We start from the raw sequence: 14,576 nt of genomic DNA, 5'->3' as shown, positions 1-14,576 counted from the left end.
TCTTTACTAGATCGTCCTCCGCCCCCATATGTCGGCGCATCTGCTCCGAGGCCGCAAGATTCTGTCCCGGGTACGGGTAAGGTAGATACGCGGTCCATGTTATCAGCCGACCAAATGGCTGAGCTTCGGCAAATTTCCTTCCGTGCACTTAATGGCAAGATATCTATAGAGGAATTATTTCATACTTGGGGGTCGTGGCAGGAGAGAGATAAATTGTATTTTCTGGGTCATTTCGCGGATGAAGTGATTGATGCTTTCCGGAAACGTTCTGGTGTTTTTGAGCCCGACGAAGTATCATCGGATGCTAAAGCATTGCGTAATGGTGTTTTCTCTTTTTCTAAGGCTCCAGATACGGTTCGGCGGCTGTTCGCCTTGCGGGACGAGGTGCTGGTCTATAAAGAGAAAGCGCGCCAGCGAGCAGGGAAGGAGAAGCAGTTGGATTCGTGCACATCAGAGGGCCACTCATCCACCTCCCAGTCAGATAAGGATGACATAGTGCATGTTAAACCAATGCGAGAGGCGGCGCCTTTGTATGTTCCTCCTAAAGGAGCGGGGACTAGCTCGGACATTACCTCCGCCGATGCTAAGGGATATTTCGTGTATAATTGGGTTTACACTCCGTGGCATAGAGCTGATGTTATGGCATTGAAGAATGCGCTGCCTGACCCCCGCAAGAATCCAGCGGCCTTCTATGAAGAAGTCGAGGGGGCCTTGAATTCTTGCGTCATGACTTTAGCAGACATAGATTTGTTCTTTGGGCTTATTCTACCACCAGACATGTGGCGATCTGTGCGGAAGGTAGATGATGTTGCCACTTTTAAGGCTCGATGGTCTGACTTGGAGGATGAGGATAGGGAGAGGAAGCCCGCGCAGAAACCGCCCCAGAATATTTTAGATCTCCCTGCTGCTATTGTGGCTAAGTTGAAGACAATTATCCCCCCTAAAAAAATTGACTGGAATATGTTAGCTGCATGTAAACAGAAAGTTGACGAGTCAGTTGCGGACTTCTTTACGCGCTTTGAGGAGACGTTTCATGATTTTAGTGGACAGTCGCTTACCGACGATACGGGATGCCACCTTTTTGCAGATAAATATGTAGCTAATCTGCTGCCGGCAGTTGCGGCCCGTCTGAAAGCGAGTGAAAGTTCTTGGTCTTCCGCTACACCGACGGCCCTCCTGACTATCGCCCAGTATTATGAGCGTCAGGAGCAAGAAGCGAAGGGCCAGGAGGAAAAGAAGTCGAAAGATTTGAAAACAAAGGTGTTGTTGGCGCAAGTCTATGGCCCGCCTCGACGGGGTAGTAGTAGAGGTAGGGGAGGATCTTATGGTCCTCCCTCGGGCCGGTCTGATTTGAATAGGAATCAATGTGCGTATTGTAAGCAATCGGGTCATTGGGCTAGGGACTGCCCGGTGTTGCATGCATCGCGCCAGGGGCATACCCACGGTGGCCCGCGAGGTAGAGGGGGTTTCTCGAACTTTCGAGGGAATTCTAACGAACAGGCTCGTTTTGAGTCTGCGGGGCAGCACCGAGATAGGTCAAATGTTTTCGATCGCCAGCATCAGTGTCAAGCGTCAGGGATTGACCGATCGGGGTATCATGACTCTCAGCATGCATAGGATTGCGTTGGATGGGGGTTAGAATCGGTTGAGGTACCGGTCGATCAGAAGGGCCCTTATGTATCGGCTGAGGTTTTGGGCTCTACTGATCAGTTCCTAGTGGATACTGGAGCGACACGTAGTGCGCTATCTAAGCAATTGGTTCCGGGGGCTCCCCCATCCGGCATAATGGTCACATCGGTAGGGTTCGATGGTACACTCTCCCGAAGCCCTCTTTCACAGCCCCTCATGTTTAAGGTTGATTCTTTTTCTGCACCCTGTCCGTTTCTGCTTGCCCCGTACACACCGGACAATATTATGGGTCTTGATATGTTAAAGCACTTTAGGGCTACTATCCGCTGCTCCCCTGCTGGTGTGCGGGTAATATTGAATGACAATTACCCCCGATCTGAACGGATGTGTACGATGTCAGAGGATGCGCTGTTAGCTACCCTCCCTCATGCTTTGTGGGCAACTTCGGATACTGATGTGGGACAAATGGTGATTCCGCCGGTCCACATTAGCGTCCAGGAGGGGGCGGTGTTACCACGCCTCCCACAGTACCGTATTTCCCAGGAGGGCGAGGAGGCTCTCATACAGATAGTGCAGGATTTGATAACGGTTGGGGTAGTCGAGGAAGTCCCCTACAACATTTGTAACAGTCCGATTCTCCCCATACTGAAAAAGGATACGGATGCCAGAGTTTATCGGTTTATAATTGATTTGAGAGAAGTGAACAAGATCGTGATACCTCAATACCCAGTGGTTTCCGATATCACGACGTTGCTTACCTTGGTCCCGCCTACGGCGACCATGTTCTCAGTGATTGATTTGAAGAATGCCTTCTTTTCCACTCCCATTCACCCTGATAGCCGATATCTTTTTGGGTTTACACTGAATAATAGATCTTATCGTTTCTGTAGGATTCCCCAGGGCTATACAGAAAGCCCTAGCATTTACAGTCAGGCTTTGAAACGACAATTGGATTCCTTTGTCCTGCTCGAGGGTGTCGCCCTCATTCAATATGTCGATGATATCTTACTGGCGGCTGACACCCTGGAGTTATGTGAAAAAAGTACGTTATCCTTACTTTCCTTTCTAGCGTCCCGCAATCATAAGGTATCTAGGAAGAAATTGCAATTCTGTAGACCAAAGGTGACTTATCTGGGTCACCTTTTGTCTAAGGAGGGACGTGCACTCACACCGGATCGTATCCAAGTAATTTTGGATACACCGAAACCATCCACACAGAAGGATGTGCGTGCATTTTTGGGCCTTGTTTCTTTTTGTAGACAGTGGATATTGGGGTTTTCGCACATAGCTAAGCCATTGTTAGCCCTCTTGACAAAGGACACGCCTATCCCAATCCCTTGGTCAGATGAGTGTGATACTGCTTTTCAGCAACTACGACAGGCCCTTTGTTCAGCACCAGTGTTAGGGACCCCTGATTATGCAAAACCCTTTTCGTTGTATGTGCATGAGAAAGATGGATGTGCATTGTCAGTTTTAGTGCAGATGCACGGTGATAAGCAGCGCCCATGTGCATATTTTTCGGCTGTACTTGATCCTGTTGCCCGAGCATTACCAGGGTGTTTTCGCTCGGTGGCGGCGACAGCTGTGTCAATACGCCAAAGCGAGGGAATTGTGTTATCTCATAAGCTGTTGGTATTAGTCCCCCATGCTGTTGATGCCCTGCTTAATCAAACAAAGACGCAGCATTTGACCAGTGCCCGTTTAACGGGATATGAGTTGACGCTTTTGGCTCCTCATATTACGTTGAAAAGGTGCGTAACGCTAAACCCGGCAACATTGCTGCCATACCCCGAAACCCAGCCTGAGGCGCGGAAAGCGCATGATTGTATTCTCGTGACTGAGGAACAAACAAAGGGTCGTATTGATCTCCAGGATACGCCCTTTCCAGATGTAGATGGAGAACTGTGGGTGGATGGATCCTGTCTGAAGCTACCAGATGGTACGGCTTCAGCAGCATATGCAATTACCACATTACAAACGATAGTGGAGACAGCACGCATACCACAGAAATCAGCTCAAGCAGCGGAACTGATAGCATTAACACGAGCATGTGAGCTCAGTACAGGATTATGTGTGAATGTTTATACAGATAGCCGCTATGCCTTCGGAGTAGCGCATGACTTCGGCCTACTCTGGAAGGAGAGAGGGTTTTTAACGTCACATGGAGTACAGATAATGCATGGAGAGTTAGTTCATAATCTTTTAACTGCATTGACATACCCAAAGAAAATTGCCATTGTTAAGTGTAGCGCCCATAGGAAAGTGGTTGATAAAGTTGGAGAAGGGAATGCGTTAGCGGATCGAGTAGCACGGGAGACTGCGATGCAGCCCGGTACTACTGCCATGTATGTAGTGAAGTCACAGGTGGAGAGATGGCATGATGCGAAGGAGGAAGTGCGAGAAATGCAAAGGACCGCTTCTGACAAAGAGCGGGAACAATGGGCTAGCGAGGGAGAACTGGATGACGATGGTTGCTGGAGAAATAAGCAGATGGATAGATGGAAATTACCCACGGCCTTTGTACAACCTATGGTTCAGATGGCACATGGGCTAGCACATGTTGGAGCTTCCGCAATTGTGAAATTGCTTACCCAAGTCTGGGAGCATCCAGAGATTGCTAGCACGGCAAAGAGAGTGGTGCAGACCTGTATGATCTGCCTGAGGTACAACCCAGGAAAGGGTACTCGAACTCCAGCAGGAGGATTTGTAACGCCCACTGCACCCTTTGAGGTTCTGAAGATGGATTATATCCAACTGGAGCGCTGTAATAATCTGAAGTATGTTCTAGTAGTGGTCTGCGCTTTCAGCAAATGGGTTGAGGCGTACCCTACGAAAGACAATACTGCAATGACTACTGCGAAGTTGCTGCTGAAAGAGTTCTTCCCTCGATATGGCGTTTGTAGACTTCTGTGGAGTGATAATGGCCCTCACTTTGTAGCGGATGTTATAAAGTATGTCTTGAAGGGCCTAGGCATCACTCAGAAGTTCCACGCCGTGTTTCACCCTCAGTCTGCAGGCCTAGTTGAGAAGTATAATGGTACACTGAAGCTTAAGATCGCCAAAATTCAAGCTTCGACGTCTTTGACTTGGCCAGACGCTCTGCCACTGGCGTTATTGTCAATTAGATCAGTACCGCACTCTCGAACTGGCCTTACGCCGTACGAGATTGTCTTTGGACGCCCAATGAATATTTGGGGTCCACCAAGACCTAAGGCTGTGTATGATGTACCTTGTGTAATGATGAGCGATTATCTGGCACAGTTAACGGATAACTTGGTTTCTATCCATCAACAGGTCCGAGAGGCGCTCCCTGATCGGTCTACCGGCGAAGGACATGGTCTCCGGCCTGGTGACCATGTCATGGTGAAAGTCTTCGACAGAACGAACAGCTTGGAGCCGAGATGGGTGGGCCCTGAGCAAGTCCTCCTCGCAACGAGGACGGCTGTGCGAGTCTCCAACAGAAAGAATTGGATCCACTCCCTGCATTGTAGGAAGGTGCCGACCAGATTGGTGGAACCCGCCGTGCTGACCGATCAACGAGAAATTTTGGCTGCAGAGACAGGCCGTGCTGCGGAGCCAAACGCCACTGAGGAGCTCTTTCCGGACCACGCGACTCCTGGAGGAAGGCGATATCATCTTCGACCAAGGAAGTGAGTTTTCCAGTAGCGGGACATACTGTCAGAACGGCCCTTGGGTTAGTGAAACGGAGAGCCGATGAGGCAAGGGGGGGGGATCAGGCCTGCATTAGTGTAGCGACACCCGTCTTGGCCCGCTGGTGAAGAAATCAACCGCTGCCCAAGGGGAAGAGTTCTGACAGACTTTTAGTTTCAGGAAGATATTGGGTTTTATTTTTACCTTGATATGGAGAAAAGGAAAATCCTTTGTGCATTAGGGTTCATGTTGACGGTAGCCATTGTTGGGATAACCACATGGTTCGTGGAGGATGTAACTCCCGCTCGGAAGATTCTTGTGTTGACAACTCCGGTGCCTGAGGAGCACTATTTTTATACATTACCGTATCAAGAGTTGAAGCATCGACAATCTTATTTGAATAACACTTTCATCCAGATGCTGCATCATACCCACGTTGCTACGAATGCTACGAACTGTTGGATATGTGGGATGATGCCAGCACATCAGAAGAAAGGAGGACCGCCATTTATACCACTTCCTTTCTCTCATAATGGCTCTTGTAGAGCATGGTATACTTTGCTTTTTGCCACCCGGAAACCGACAGTGGGACGATTGCTTTTTAGACTTAATAAAGAATGCCATCAAGACAAGAATGGGTATCCACAAGCGAATGGGACAATTTGGGAGTGGGAAGAGTACCGACCAGACAATGAATCCATTCCCTACATCTTCACGAACACAAGAGACACTATGGGAAAAGACAAATTTGTGATCCAAGTAGCACAAGCTCAAGCGGACCTGTGTGTCCAGAGTGTGGGTTTCATCCCTGTTGGTGTCAGTGATTGCATTACTGTTTTGAATATTGATGGGTTGAACAATAGTACCTTTTTAGCCTCCCATAATACGTACTTTGTGTGTGGAAATAAAGGTTATTACCGTCTGCCGGCTGGGTGGTCTGGGGTATGCTATGTATCATTTCTATTACCTCCTGTATTCTTAGCACCCGCATCTTATCATAAGGATTTGAAATTATTAAATAATGTGACTGTAAATAGGTATAAACGTACTTTATCAATTGATGATATAGATCAGACTGATACCAGTCTGCAACAGTATATTGATTTTAACTTAGGACTGTTTTTCTTTGTTGGAGCTGCCCTGAACAGTAGGAAGATCCGAAGATTAACAAGAGTGGTAGAAGCTGTGACAAATCAGACTGCTGCTGCTCTTGGGAATCTTACGGAGGAATTGCAGATCACAAGAATTGTTGCATTGCAGAATCGTATGGTATTAGACGTTATGCTAGCTGACAGAGGAGGAGCATGTAAAATTATTGGAAGTAGCTGTTGTGTGTTTATCCCTGATCATACGCCATCAGTTTATAATGCCATCAATAAACTGCATAAAATTGCAGCTGAGATCCATACAGAAAACGGCACTTGGTCTTTTTCTGGATGGTTTTGGGCGTTAATTACCGCCTGGGGATGGAAGGTTCTAACTGGTCTCTGCATTATTGTAGCGGTTCTGTTTTCATGCTGTATTTGTATCCAATGTGGTCCCTTGCTCTGCTCATTATGTGTATCATTCTGTATCCCTGATAAGAAAGCTATTGCCGATGTTGCCCACCAAAAACGTTTAGCTAAAGAAGTTGAAGAAATGATGACAATTGATATATATGATGATTATCCTAACAAACCGGATGTCTTCAGTAAATGCTGAAAGGGTCGTCTGTTGTAAATTGAAATAACGATGTGATTAAGCATTTACTAAAGACATTAATTCCCCTGTTATAGATTGTGTTTTCTCTGTTATGTTGACCGAAGCTTGGATACCATTTTGTATTGTCATGCTTCCACGTGTTCCCCACGAGAAGAGTCCAACCTCTGTGTTAGTTGCTCTTGTAATCTGCCCAGTAACGGTCTATAAATAGCTCCTTTGTCCATCTGGCGCATGCCCAGACTTGACCACATCTGTTATCAGTTAGCCTTGCTTGACCATGTTTTCGCGGGCTCAAGGAGTGCGTTAGCTCCGCCCACATATTGGTTCAGTATCGAAAATGACCATAAATGGTAATGTTCTTCGTCTTCATGTTGTATCCACCCACTTATGAGCCCCTCTCTGTGTATAAAAGGGGACCATGTACGAAGGTTCTGTGTGCTACTCTATGCAATACTGAAGAGTGTTGTGTGGATTGTAGGACCACCCTTAAGGGTTAATAAATGCTGTCTTTGTACTTTGCAGTTTCCGTGCCAACTTCCTTATAGATTCCATTACAGGAGAGCGAACCCTTTTGTCCTGCGGGCCTAGCTGGGGCCTGTATTCATCATTAGTGTTCTGAAACTGCAAAGTAGATTTTTAAATGCCTATTTTTGTGAGATGCATTTTCGACCGGCCAGAACTTATTCTTTTGGAAAAAAATGATTTGAATTGGATTGGTGTGAATCTTGTTTCTAGAGGTGGTGACAGGCTTTCAGCTACTTAAATAGGTCAAGCCAGGATTCATAAAACTTATACAAACTATGTGAGTGTGAAAAATTAGCATATGCAGGAAGGAGCAATTTGTACTACTTTCAAAACAGTTTCACTCCACGTCTGGAAACGTCCAGAGCTATGTAGAGCATACAAATGAGCTTTAAACTCATGAGGAAAGAGGTTTGTATGCAAAAAGGAAAACAAAAGCATATCGTACTCAGAAAATTCTCAATGTATAGATTCCAAAAAAGTGCTTCCAGCGAAAAGAGCTGAAAGAACACTATGGGATGTAAACCTGAATACCTTTCAATAATATGTTCTCCATCCATGCATACCACCTACATGATAAAAATCATCTCAGGTGGATGGATGACCGCGTGGCCTAATGGATAAGGCGTCTGACTTGGGATCAGAAGATTGAGGGTTCGAGTCCCTTCGTGGTCGTTTTTGGCCAATGGTCACACAATCTGCTTTACATTCAGAGTGGAAAAAGTATTTTCCAATACTCTTGTAGTCCTCACTTTCTCAGTACTAATCATTAATAAAGTGGAGTACATACTGTAAACTCATTCAGGTTGCATCTTCAGTCTAACTACTTGTGCATTTTAGTGGCATTAAAAAGTGCTTCTATGCCGACGCACTGAATATGTAATAGGTTTGCAGAATTTTGACGTGACAGAATGGGTTTTTAGCTTAAGTGTGTGTAGAAGAACTGCAAGGTGTGTGCCTATGTGTGCATAGAGTGCTACATGTGTAAAATCTGTATGATTTGGGCAGTTAAAGTGCTGATTTTGCCTCCGAGTAAGAAAAGTACTACACAAAATGTATAAAGGATCGGCACATTGGGTGCCTTTGCTGATGACCCCGTTGCCTAATTTGTAGTGCAATGGTTAAGTTGCAGAGTGTGGTTGAACTTGGTTAGGAGACTTAGTGCCTCTTTCCGTGTCCTACTGATGATAAGGATGGCTTGATACCATTTTCTAAGCCCAGTATATTGAGAAAAGAAGTAAGTGAAGAAGAAGTGTGGAGTCGAAAGTGGTTCTCCTATTTCTCTCCACTTGCTAAAATTGCAAAGTCTCCATTATAGCATAGAAGAGAGCGTTAAAGTCGGGGATGGAAGAGGATGAAAATGGGAAGTTTACTTATAGAGAGAAGTGAGAAATGCCCTGTGTGCACACACCGGTGTCTGACCATAGAATACATTTAAATAATGCCTCTAGAAAAGTGCTATGCATGTGTGCCTCAGTGGCCTAATGGATAAGGCACTGGCCTCCTAAGCCAGCGATTGTGGGTTCGAGTCCCATCTGAGGTGATAGCAAAAATCCTCCCACTTTCTTTTCCAGAATATTAGGTAGATTTATTACATGCTTCCTCTCAGAAGTTTATGAGGGATTAGGTACTTTGAAACGGTCCCATTTTACTTGTGTACACTTCACAGTCATGTTAGTGTTCTGAAACTGCAAAGTAGATTTTTAAATGCCTATTTTTGTGAGATGCATTTTCGACCGGCCAGAACATATTCCTTTGGAAAAAATGATTTGAATTGGATTGGTGTGAATCTTGTTTCTAGAGGTGGTGACAGGCTTTCAGCTACTTGAATAGGTCAAGCCAGGATACATAAAACGTATACAACCTATGTGAGTGTGAAAAATTAGCATATGCAGGAAGGAGCAATTTGTCCTACTTTCAAAACAGTTTCACTCCACGTCTGGAAACTTTCAGAGCTATGTAGAGAATACAAATGAGCTTTAAACTCATGAGAAAAGAGGTTTGTATGAAAAAAGGAAAACAAAAGCATATCGTACTCATAAAATTCTCAATATATAGATTCCAAAAAAGTGCTTCCAGCGAAAAGAGCTGAAAGAACACTATGGGATGTAAACCTGAATACCTTTCAATAATATGTTCTCCATCCATGCATACCACCTACATGATAAAAATCATCTCAGGTGGACGGATAACCGCGTGGCCTAATGGATAAGGCGTCTGACTTCGGATCAGAAGATTGAGAGTTCGAGTCCCTTCGTGGTCGTTTTTGGCCAATGGTCACACAATCTGCTTTACATTCAGAGTGGAAAAAGTCTTTTCCAATACTCTTGTAGTCCTCACTTTCTCATTACTAATCATTAATAAAGTGGAGTACATACTGTAAACTCATTCAGGTTGCATCTTCAGTCTAACTACTTGTGCATTTTAGTGGCATTAAAATGTGCTTCTATGCCGACGCACTGAATCTGTAATAGGTTTGCAGAATTTTGACGTGACAGAATGGGTTTTTAGCTTAAGTGTGTGTAGAAGAACTGCAAGGTGTGTGCCTATGTGTGCATAGAGTGCTACATGTGTAAAATCTGTATGATTTTTGCAGTTAAAGTGCTGATTTTGCCTCCGAGTAAGAAAAGTACTACACAAAATGTATAAAGGATCGGCACATTGGGTGCCTTTGCTGATGCCCCCGTTGCCTAATTTGTAGTGCAATGGTTAAGTTGCAGAGTGTGGTTGAACTTGGTTAGGAGACTTAGTGCCTCTTTCCGTGTCCTACTGATGATAAGGATGGCTTGATACCATTTTCTTAGCCCAGTATATTGAGAAAAGAAGTAAGTGAAGAAGAAGTGTGGAGTCGAAAGTGGTTCTCCAATTTCTCTCCACTTGCTAAAATTGCAAAGTCTCCATTATAGCATAGAAGAGAGCGTTAAAGTCGGGGATGGAAGAGGATGAAAATGGGAAGTTTACTTATAGAGAGAAGTGAGAAATGCCCTGTGTGCACACACCAGTGTCTGACCATAGAATACATTTAAATAATGCCTCTAGAAAATAGCTATGCATGTGTGCCTCAGTGGCCTAATGGATAAGGCACTGGCCTCCTAAGCCAGGGATTGTGGGTTTGAGTCCCATCTGAGGTGATAACAAAAATCCTGCCTCTTTCTTTTCCAGAAAATTAGGTAGATTTATTACATGCTTCCTCTCAGAAGTTTATGAGGGATTAGGTACTTTGAAACTGTCCCGTTTTACTTGTGTACACTTCACAGTCATGTTAGGGTTCTGAAACTGCAAAGTATATTTTTAAATGCCTATTTTTGTGAGATGCATTTTCGACCGGCCAGAACATATTCCTTTGGAAAAAATGATATGAATTGGATTGGTGTGAATCTTGTTTCTAGAGGTGGTGACAGGCTTTCAGCTACTTGAATAGGTCAAGCCAGGATACATAAAATGTATACAACCTATGTGAGTGTAAAAAATTAGCATATGCAGGAAGGAGCAATTTGTCCTACTTTCAAAACAGTTTCACTCCACGTCTGGAAACGTCCAGAGCTATGTAGAGCATACAAATGAGCTTTAAACTCATGAGGAAAGAGGTTTGTATGGAAAAAGGAAAACAAAAGCATATCGTACTCATAAAATTCTCAATATATAGATTCCAAAAAAGTGCTTCCAGCGAAAAGAGCTGAAAGAACACTATGGGATGTAAACCTGAATACCTTTCAATAATATGTTCTCCATCCATGCATACCACCTACATGATAAAAATCATCTCAGGTGGACGGATGACCGCGTGGCCAAATGGATAAGGCGTCTGACTTCGGATCAGAAGATTGAGGGTTCGAGTCCCTTCGTGGTCGTTTTTGGCCAATGGTCACACAATCTGCTTTACATTCAGAGTGGAAAAAGTCTTTTCCAATACTCTTGTAGTCCTCACTTTCTCAGTACTAATCATTAATAAAGTGGAGTACATACTGTAAACTCATTCAGGTTGCATCTTCAGTCTAACTACTTGTGCATTTTAGTGGCATTAAAAAGTGCTTCTATGCCGACGCACTGAATATGTAATAGGTTTGCAGAATTTTGACGTGACAGAATGGGTTTTTAGCTTAAGTGTGTGTAGAAGAACTGCAAGGTGTGTGCCTATGTGTGCATAGAGTGCTACATGTGTAAAATCTGTATGATTTGGGCAGTTAAAGTGCTGATTTTGCCTCCGAGTAAGAAAAGAACTACACAAAATGTATAAAGGATCGGCACATTGGCTGCCTTTGCTGATGCCCCCATTGCCTAATTTGTAGTGCAATGGTTAAGTTGCAGAGTGTGGTTGAACTTGGTTAGGAGACTTAGTGCCTCTTTCCGTGTCCTACTGATGATAAGGATGGCTTGATACCATTTTCTAAGCCCAGTATATTGAGAAAAGAAGTAAGTGAAGAAGAAGTGTGGAGTCGAAAGTGGTTCTCCAATTTCTCTCCACTTGCTAAAATTGCAAAGTCTCCATTATAGCATAGAAGAGAGCGTTAAAGTCGGGGATGGAAGAGGATGAAAATGGGAAGTTTACTTATAGAGAGAAGTGAGAAATGCCCTGTGTGCACACACCGGTGTCTGACCATAGAATACATTTAAATAATGCCTCTAGAAAATAGCTATGCATGTGTGCCTCAGTGGCCTAATGGATAAGGCACTGGCCTCCTAAGCCAGGGATTGTGGGTTTGAGTCCCATCTGAGGTGATAACAAAAATCCTGCCTCTTTATTTTCCAGAAAATTAGGTAGATTTATTACATGCTTCCTCTCAGAAGTTTATGAGGGATTAGGTACTTTGAAACTGTCCCGTTTTACTTGTGTACACTTCACAGTCATGTTAGGGTTCTGAAACTGCAAAGTATATTTTTAAATGCCTATTTTTGTGAGATGCATTTTCGACCGGCCAGAACATATTCCTTTGGAAAAAATGATATGAATTGGATTGGTGTGAATCTTGTTTCTAGAGGTGGTGACAGGCTTTCAGCTACTTGAATAGGTCAAGCCAGGATACATAAAATGTATACAACCTATGTGAGTGTGAAAAATTAGCATATGCAGGAAGGAGCAATTTGTCCTACTTTCAAAACAGTTTCACTCCACGTCTGGAAACGTCCAGAGCTATGTAGAGCATACAAATGAGCTTTAAACTCATGAGGAAAGAGGTTTGTATGGAAAAAGGAAAACAAAAGCATATCGTACTCATAAAATTCTCAATATATAGATTCCAAAAAAGTGCTTCCAGCGAAAAGAGCTGAAAGAACACTATGGGATGTAAACCTGAATACCTTTCAATAATATGTTCTCCATCCATGCATACCACCTACATGATAAAAATCATCTCAGGTGGACGGATGACCGCGTGGCCAAATGGATAAGGCGTCTGACTTCGGATCAGAAGATTAAGGGTTCGAGTCCCTTCGTGGTCGTTTTTGGCCAATGGTCACACAATCTGCTTTACATTCAGAGAGGAAAAAGTCTTTTCCAATACTCTTGTAGTCCTCACTTTCTCAGTACTAATCATTAATAAAGTGGAGTACATACTGTAAACTCATTCAGCTTGCATCTTCAGTCTAACTACTTGTGCATTTTAGTGGCATTAAAAAGTGCTTCTATGCCGACGCACTGAATATGTAATAGGTTTGCAGAATTTTGACGTGACAGAATGGGTTTTTAGCTTAAGTGTGTGTAGAAGAACTGCAAGGTGTGTGCCTATGTGTGCATAGAGTGCTACATGTGTAAAATCTGTATGATTTGGGCAGTTAAAGTGCTGATTTTGCCTCCGAGTAAGAAAAGAACTACACAAAATGTATAAAGGATCGGCACATTGGCTGCCTTTGCTGATGCCCCCATTGCCTAATTTGTAGTGCAATGGTTAAGTTGCAGAGTGTGGTTGAACTTGGTTAGGAGACTTAGTGCCTCTTTCCGTGTCCTACTGATGATAAGGATGGCTTGATACCATTTTCTAAGCCCAGTATATTGAGAAAAGAAGTAAGTGAAGAAGAAGTGTGGAGTCGAAAGTGGTTCTCCAATTTCTCTCCACTTGCTAAAATTGCAAAGTCTCCATTATAGCATAGAAGAGAGCGTTAAAGTTGGGGATGGCAGAGGATGAAAATGGGAAGTTTACTTATAGAGAGAAGTGAGAAATGCCCTGTGTGCACACACCGGTGTCTGACCATAGAATACATTTAAATAATGCCTCTAGAAAAGAGCTATGCATGTGTGCCTCAGTGGCCTAATGGATAAGGCACTGGCCTCCTAAGCCAGGGATTGTGGGTTCGAGTCCCATCTGAGGTGATAACAAAAATCCTCCCTCTTTCTTTTCCAGAAAATTAGGTAGATTTATTACATGCTTCCTCTCGGAAGTTTATGAGGGATAAGGTACTTTGAAACTGTCCCGTTTTACTTGTGTACACTTCACAGTCATGTTAGTGTTCTGAAACTGCAAAGTAGATTTTTTAATGCCTATTTTTGTGAGATGCATTTTCGACCGGCCAGAACATATTCTTTTGAAAAAAATGATTTGAATTGGATTGGTGTGAATCTTGTTTCTAGAGGTGGTGACAGGCTTTCAGCTACTTGAATAGGTCAAGCCAGGATTCATAAAACGTATACAAACTATGTGAGTGTGAAAAATTAGCATATGCAGGAAGGAGCAATTTGTACTACTTTCAAAACAGTTTCACTCCACGTCTGGAAACGTCCAGAGCAATGTAGAGCATACAAATGAGCTTTAAACTCATGAGGAAAGAGGTTTGTATGCAAAAAGGAAAACAAAAGCATATCGTACTCATAAAATTCTCAATATATAGATTCCCAAAAAGTGCTTCCAGCGAAAAGAGCTGAAAGAACACTATGGGATGTAAACCTGAATACCTTTCAATAATATGTTCTCCATCCATGCATACCACCTACATGATAAAAATCATCTCAGGTGAACGGATGACCGCGTGGCCTAATGGATAAGGCGTCTGACTTCGGATCAGAAGGTTGAGGGTTTGAGTCCCTTCGTAGTTGTTTTTGGCCAATGGTCACACAATCTGCTTTACATTCAGAGTGGAAA

The 14,576-nt window shown here is 43.7% G+C and overlaps 6 non-coding genes across 6 annotated transcripts; all 6 read left to right on the top strand.

Annotated features, from left to right (window-relative positions):
- The first annotated feature begins 8,973 nt into the window (after window positions 1-8,973).
- On the top strand, window positions 8,974-9,046 carry TRNAR-CCU (transfer RNA arginine (anticodon CCU)). The gene has a single exon. It is a non-coding gene; the product is annotated as a tRNA-Arg (tRNA).
- Window positions 9,047-10,561: 1,515 nt separating this feature from the next.
- Window positions 10,562-10,634, top strand: TRNAR-CCU (transfer RNA arginine (anticodon CCU)). The gene has a single exon. It is a non-coding gene; the product is annotated as a tRNA-Arg (tRNA).
- Window positions 10,635-11,281: 647 nt separating this feature from the next.
- Window positions 11,282-11,354, top strand: TRNAR-UCG (transfer RNA arginine (anticodon UCG)). The gene has a single exon. It is a non-coding gene; the product is annotated as a tRNA-Arg (tRNA).
- A 795-nt stretch (window positions 11,355-12,149) lies between these two features.
- TRNAR-CCU (transfer RNA arginine (anticodon CCU)) lies at window positions 12,150-12,222 on the top strand. The gene has a single exon. It is a non-coding gene; the product is annotated as a tRNA-Arg (tRNA).
- Window positions 12,223-12,869: 647 nt separating this feature from the next.
- Window positions 12,870-12,942, top strand: TRNAR-UCG (transfer RNA arginine (anticodon UCG)). The gene has a single exon. It is a non-coding gene; the product is annotated as a tRNA-Arg (tRNA).
- Window positions 12,943-13,737: 795 nt separating this feature from the next.
- On the top strand, window positions 13,738-13,810 carry TRNAR-CCU (transfer RNA arginine (anticodon CCU)). Its single transcript has one exon. It is a non-coding gene; the product is annotated as a tRNA-Arg (tRNA).
- The last annotated feature ends 766 nt before the right edge of the window (window positions 13,811-14,576 follow it).

The sequence above is a fragment of the Triturus cristatus genome, chromosome 4_1 (assembly GCF_964204655.1).
Source record: "Triturus cristatus chromosome 4_1, aTriCri1.1, whole genome shotgun sequence".
NCBI classification, from domain to species: domain Eukaryota; kingdom Metazoa; phylum Chordata; class Amphibia; order Caudata; family Salamandridae; genus Triturus; species Triturus cristatus.
This window is presented reverse-complemented; position numbering and strand designations above follow the sequence as displayed.